The sequence below is a fragment of the Mauremys reevesii genome, linkage group 12 (assembly GCF_016161935.1).
Source record: "Mauremys reevesii isolate NIE-2019 linkage group 12, ASM1616193v1, whole genome shotgun sequence".
NCBI lineage: Eukaryota > Metazoa > Chordata > Testudines > Geoemydidae > Mauremys > Mauremys reevesii.
Window position 1 is genome coordinate 20085454 of NC_052634.1, and position 7061 is coordinate 20092514.

The following is a 7061-nucleotide window of genomic DNA, read 5'->3' on the forward strand; positions in this document are numbered from 1 at the left end:
AGGCCTGTGTTTTAGCCAGTCCCTCACCCGGGCAATACCTCTGTACAACTCCCTGAGGCACTCTCAATTCTCTCCCTACCCCAAGTAAATCCTGTTCTGCTCCTTTCATAGAGATCCCTGGGACACCACCTCACACTTTGTCAGGCAACCTCTCAGCGCCTGAAGCCTCTGCCACTCACCTGGTGCCCCATAGATCAGCCATAGCCCTGGTTCTGCTCCTCTCTTTAGAGTGTGAAAGGAGCTGAGTCAGCGACTCCATGGGAGCTACGGGGCTGCAGAACCAACAATGAAAAAATAGGTGCTCAGCACCCACTGGCAGCCAGCTCCCCCCCCCCCCCGGCACTACAGGCCTTGCTGACAAGCTCCTCCTCTTCCCCTTCAGCACCTCCCACCTGTCAGTGATCAGCTGTTCAGTGGGGTGCAGGAGGCGCTGGGCAGGGAGGGGGAGGAGCAGAGATGGGAAGAGGTGGGAGACGGAGAGGAATGGGGCGAGATGGGACAGGGGTGGGGGCTTGGGGGAAGGGGTGGAGTGGGGACAGGGCCTGGGGAGGAAAGGGGGGATTCGTCCCAGACCCCGGATCCCTCTAGGGCCGGCCCTGAAGGGAAGCACTGATTATCACAGTGACAATACAACTGACAGCATTGCGGGGGAGACTGAGGGAGATCCGCACTCACCAGGTCTCTTCTCTCCCCCAAGCTGAGCCAGACACTGCTCTCTCCTGGCTCTCACTCTAGCAGTTGGATGCCAAGGAGTCATTTCCCCACAGGAAGTTCATTGAGTGGCCCTGTGGTGCTGCGGGGGCTGGCGCTGCTGCTGCCTGTGGGGCTGGCAGGGGGTCTGATGTCTGCACAGACTCTCAGCTGCCAGGTTGGAGGGGGCACTTGGGACCTTACCAGACTGGCTCAGTGAAGACGGGGGGTTGACAGAGCAATACAGACGCTCTCCAGAGCACGGAGCAGCATCCGCCCATGCAGCCAGGCAATGAGCATTTCCCATAGCCTGGAGCCGAGGGGGAGGCGGCAGCTGCTGTTCTAGCTCCTTGGGGACAGGCCCTGTCAGCCAACAGCCACTCTTACTCACCACAGCTAAGGGCGCCGGTATCCTCCGGTGGGGGTGTGGAGCAGCCGTTCGTTTTCCTGTCCTTTTTGAGTGCAACTTCTGACAAAAACATCCCAGACAGAGAAGCAACAGGCCAAAACTCTGCTGTGTATCTGCCAAAGAGCTCAGCTGGGAGAGCGTTAGACTGAAGATCTAAAGGTCCTTAGTTCAATCCTGGGCATTGGCAGGCCCTGTCATTGGTCTTTGTGCAGTGGTGCCTTGTTTTCTGGGAGCGCAGCAGTGCCTGCACCCAAGGTGAGTCTCTGAGCTTGGGCTCTGCAGTTGGAAAACATACTGTGGGCTTCTGCCCCTAGTTGGCCCACCTGATCTTTAACAAGGAGAGATGGGAGCTGTCTTTCCCAACAAGGCGGGAAGAGAGTGAGGCAGGGCAGCCCTCAGGAATGGTGCCAGAGGGCTGCTGGGCAGTGACAGGCAGGAATTGGGGATGGAAGCTCCTCTGTGCAGCTGATCAAGGGCAGTGCCAGGGAAGGGGCATCTGTAAAAGTGACCCAACAACACCTCTCCTCCTCTGGGCATCTAGAGCAGAGGCAGCTGGTGCTGACAGCTCCAAGGGAAGGCTTAAAAGCCACAGAGCAACTGAGGTCAGGGCTAGAGGAGGGCAGGACCATGCCTATGTGTGGCCTTCAGACAGGCACAAAAACACCCAGCCAGGCTGCTCCCTGCCATGCCAAACACCCACTGAAGGTCACCAGCATGCGGGGCGGCTGCTGATGCTCTGTGGCCAATGTCCCAAGATGGTAGGAAAGCAGGGCCAGCCCCATGGTGGGGCCTCTGACTGGTCCCTCTCAAGGTGCTCACTTTTGCAGTGGGGCAGGAGATTTTACCCCAAGAGGCTTTTCCCGAGCTGGCGAGAAGCAGAGAAACACCCAGACTCTGAAGACGATATGTAGCAAGTACCCTCCAGCACAGGGACAGGCGCACACGCTAGCCTGGGTAGCTGCCCACTTTCTTTGGCAAGTCAGGAAGGGCAAAGGCGAGACTGGAAGCACCTGGGGCTCATGCTCCAGCCTTTGTGACGCCCGACCCCCAACTCCTTCCCGGGGCTCTAGCTGAAGCCAGAGCATTGGCCTGAGCAGCCAAGAAGAGGTTCCAGCCCTGAAGGGAGCAGGACTTTCAGCACAACAGTAAAACTGCAGAAACACAACCACCAAGAGATTCAAACCGTCAATCTTCTAATCCACTCTCAGATGCCTTATCCATTAGGTCACATGAGAAAAAGCTACTCCTAGCACTTCTCAGGTCATCTGCTGAGGGGGGCCAAGACTCCCTGGGCACAAGAAGTCGAGTTCCCAGCGACACGTGAGACTTAATTCTATGGAGCCAGGTGCAGGGTTTTGGCAGGGAGGCTCAGGCATGGGGGATTGGGGTGCAGCGGATGGACCGGCTGTCTAGGTGCAGAGATTTAGTCGCATTGAGGCACAGGAGAGAGGAGGAGGAGGAATCCTGCTGACAGGCAGTGGCTGTGCAGAAAAAGAGGAGGGGTTCCTGGGACTTTTTTTGCCTCTTGTTTGCCTGCCTGCTCACTTTAGTGGTGAACGGTAAAGATGGTCACAGGTAGCTCAGTTGGTAGAGTGTCAGGCTCTTAATCTGAGGGTCCAGGGTTCAAACCCCTGTCTAGGCACTCAGCTTTTAAGTTGCCTTGTGAGCCAGGAGCCAAATGATTCCTGGTGCTGTCCACCAGCCACATGTGGATTCCCAGAAGCTGTGGCCATTTCCTGGAAAGGTTCCTTTCCTCAGGAATCAGGAGAGAGGCCACATCCACAGGAGCAGGCCTAGAACATGCAGTCTCTGGCTGGCAGGAAGTGCTGTGGGGCCAGGTGCTGAGAAAGCTCAGAGGGGGAGTAGCAGAGATGAGGGGAAGAGAGACAGAGAAGCAATGAGAACAGAGCACAAGTGTACAGGGGGTTCAGGTCCGGCTACTGTGAGGAGCTTCCCTGGTTTATACATGACCCTGGTGCAATTGGCCAGTGGAAGGATCTGAGTCCCCACGCCCTTACCCAGAGGCTGCCTGACCCCAAGGACGCTCTTTCTACTCTCCTGTGTGGCAGAGACCTTGTAACCCCAACAAGGCTGGGCCCAGGAATCCTAGGGGGCTTGACCCCCAGTCTTGTCATGATCACTTGAACAGGGGCTACAGTGTCCTCACTCTGGGGTTCTCTCTCTGCTCTGGGCACTTCCCTGACCCACTCCTCATTGCATTTTATGTGCTTCAAGCAAACACCATTTATTACCCAGCAATCAATGTAAAACATAAGGAAAGATGGGAAATGAAAACACGTCACCCTGTTCTGTGGTGCAGGGACATCACAACCAGCATCTCTGGAGGGTCAGGGCAGGTCACAGTCTCTCCCTCACATGTCCCAGGCCTCCTTCGCAGGCCCTGGCTGTGCTGCAGGGACACCACGGGCTGGACACTTGCTCTGGCAGTGGCCACATGGTCTAGGTGACAGGCCCCTTGTTCCCAGTGTCAGCCCCCATGTAGGGGATATGACATGTGCATAGGCAAGTCCGTGATCTTTAGGATTTTGAAGGACGGGCTCTGCCTCAGAGAGCTCCTTTTCTATTCCCAGACCACAAGGGGTTAAAAAATGGGGTTTGATTAAACTTTATATACACATGTAGACACCACAGCTTGCACACCCACCAACATAGCTTCCCCCACTGACATAGCTACCACCTCTCGGTGAGATGGGTTAACTGCACAGCCAGGACAGCTCTCTCCCCTCCGCTTAGAGCAGCTTCATTATTTATGAATAGGTGGGAAATAACCTCCTGAATGGACAGGAACCAATGTATCAAATATTGCTGTGTCTGCATTCAATATGGGTAACTGGTCATACTGGGCTGGATTAGTAGGAGCGTTGCCAGCAGATCGAGGGAAGTGATTATTCCCCTCTAGTCAGCACTGGTGAGGCCACATCTGGAGCATTGCATCCAGTTTTCGCGCCCCCCCCCCCCCACTACAGAAACAAATTGGAGAGAGTCTAGGAGAGGGAAACAAAAATGATTAGGGGGCAGGGGACTTACGAGGAGAGGCTGAGGGCAGGGCTGCCCGGAGGGGGTGGGGGGGGGGCAATTTTCCCCAGGCCCTGCAGGGCCCCCAGGAGAATACAGGATTCTATAGTATTGCAACTTTTTTTTATGGACGGGGCCCCTGAAATTGTTTTGCCCCAGGCCCCCTGAATCCTGTGGGCGGCCCCTGCCCAGACCATGGTGCTGTTCCCCCACCCCACCCCCTTCCCTCGTTCTCCTCCCTCCGAGGCCCCACCTGTGCTCCGCCCTCACTCCAATTTGGCCACTTCCCACCCCTGCTCTTTGGCTGAGGCCTGCTGGTCGCTCGCTCCTCTCCTCCCCCAAGGCCTCCTCGCGCCTCTCCACCCCCTACCCCAAGGTCTGCCTGCTGCCCCCACCTCTCTGCCCCCTCCCCTGAGACTCACCCTGCCCATCGCCCACACCTCTCTGAGCCCTCCCCTGAGACCCGCCCATTGCCCACACCTCTCTGCCCCCTCCCCTGAGACTCATGTTGCCCATCGCCCACCCCTCTCTGCCCCCTCCCCTGAGACCTGCCCTGCCCATCGCCCACACCTCTCTGAGCCCTCCCCTGATACCCCCCCTACCCATCGCCCACACCTCTCTGCCCCCTGCCCTGAGACCCACCCTGCCCATCGCCCACACCTCTCTGAGCCCTCCCCTGAGACCCACCCTGCCCACACCTCTCTGCCCCCTCCCCTGAGACCCGCCCTGCCCATCGCCCACACCTCTGCCCCCTCCCCTGAGACCTGCCCTGCCCATCACCCCCACCTCTCTGCCCCTCCCTGAGACCTGCCCTGCCCATCGCCCACATCTCTCTGAGCCCTCCTGAGACCCACCCTGCCCACTGCCCCCACCTCTCTTCCCTCTCCTGAGACCTCCCCTGCCCACTGCCCCCACCTCTCTGCCCCCTCCCTAAGATCCATCCTGCCCACTGCCCCCACCTCTCTGCCCCCTCCCTAAGACCCACCCTCCCCACTGCCCCCACCTCTCTGCCCCCTCCCTAAGACCCACCCTGCCCATCGCCCACACCTCTCTGCCCCCTCCCCTGAGACTCACCCTGCCCATTGCCCCCACCTCTCTGCCCCTCTCCTGAGACCTCCCCTGCCCACAGCTCTCTGCCCCCTCCCCTGACCTGACCTGCCCACCGCCCACACCTCTCTGCCCCTCCCCTGAGACCCACCCTGTCCACCTCTTTCTTTGGTCATCTGTTGTTATTCCTTGAAACATCAAGGATGGAATAAAAAACTGAGTTTACTCCAGGGTGAGGAAAGAAAGGAGCCACCAACCCCCTGGCAAAGCTCAGTGCCTCAGAGAAAACCTGCCCCCTGCCCTCGCAGTCACTGATGCACTGGGGATATGGTGGGAAAGGGACTGTCTGAATGATCAAGGCAGGAAATGGACAACAATCTACAGCAATGTCATTAACCACAAACGCACTCTCCTCATGCTCCAGCCAGAAGGGAAAGGAGCAGGAATTCTTGCTATTCAGCCATGGACACACTTACACAAGGGCACAGCAGTGTGTGTGTTGTGGAAGCTGGTCTGAGGAAACAACTGGAGTTGATCACTCAGGGAGAACAGAACTAGAGTGCAGTGAGAGCCACATATCCAGCAAGTAGTTGTGGCCGAGTGGTTAAGGTGATGGACTAGAAATCCATTGGGGGGTCTCCCTGCGCAGGTTCAAATCCTGCCAATTACGGATGCAGTTGTGGTTCTTTAGTTTCAACGGAGCTGGGTCTTGTCTCACTCTTAAGCTATGTCTACATGAAAGAATAATGTGGCTTTAGTTAAAGTGTTTTAATTGGACAGCTGTTGCATGTCCACCCTGTGTCACCAGAGCACATCCATGCTAGCATCTCTTGGATTGCCACAGAGAGCAGTGCACTGTGGGTAGCTATCCCACTGTGCTGCAGGGTGCTTTGGGAAGGGTCTGCAATGCCTCACAGGCTGGTACAGCATCACATGATGCAGGTTTCTAGCCCATTGTTCCATGGGCATCCTACTAGATTGCCAGCTGCTTTTCAGCTGCAATGTGCGTGGTGGGGCAGAGAGCATGTGTGTGGGGTGGAGAGACAGTGTGTGCGTTGCGGAAGAGTGAGTGTGTCGGCACAATGTCTCTAAGTTCAGACAGCTGCTGGAAGCAACCAGTCCTGAGGCAGGGGACAGCCCCGACTTCAGCCCCCTTTCTCTCACTGGCTCAGCACAGCTCTGTCACACGCACACACACTGCTGCCTGCTTAGCTCTGTGTCAGGGGTGCTAGAACAGGGGGTTTAGAGGGCCATGGCCCCACCACTCTTTACTGCCTGTTAGGACAAATGATGGGGGCGGGGGAGGGTGCAGTCTTGGGGAAGAGGCGTTCTGTGGGTGTGGCCTCGGGGGGAGAGGTGGTGTGAGTGGGGATCCTTAGGGAAGGAGTGTCATGGGGGTGCCACAGTTCGGACAACGGTGCCCCCCCCCACTGTAAGGAAGCTTCTGCCGCCCCTGCTCTGTGTTCGCAGAGCGGGAGAGAGCAGCATCCACGGCAGTGATTTGCTCCGTGGAGCTCCGGCAGGGGGGCTCGGAAGGCGATTTAAAGGGCCCAGGGCTCCGGCCGCTGCAGGGAACCCTGGGCCCTTTAAATCACCAGCCTGGGGAAGCCGGGCCGGGCTGGCACAGCATAACAGCTCTTGCCAATACCCCATACCGGAACATACCGGCTTACTTTCACCTCCGGAAGGTCCTCACATGGATCAATAACTGGTTAAAAGATAGGAAACAAAGGGTAGGAATAAATGGTCAGTTTTCAGGATGGAAACAGGTAACTAGTGGTGTCTGTATTGGGGCCAGTACTAGTCAACATATTCATAAACAATCTAATAAACAGTGAGCTGACAAAATTTGCAGATGATCCAAAACTACCGGCTTGCT

At 57.0% G+C, this 7061-nt stretch overlaps 1 non-coding gene across 1 annotated transcript; it reads left to right on the top strand.

Moving 5' to 3' along the window:
• Positions 1–5768: 5768 nt before the first annotated feature.
• TRNAS-AGA lies at positions 5769–5852 on the top strand. Its single transcript has one exon. It is a non-coding gene; the product is annotated as a tRNA-Ser (tRNA).
• Positions 5853–7061: the final 1209 nt, after the last annotated feature.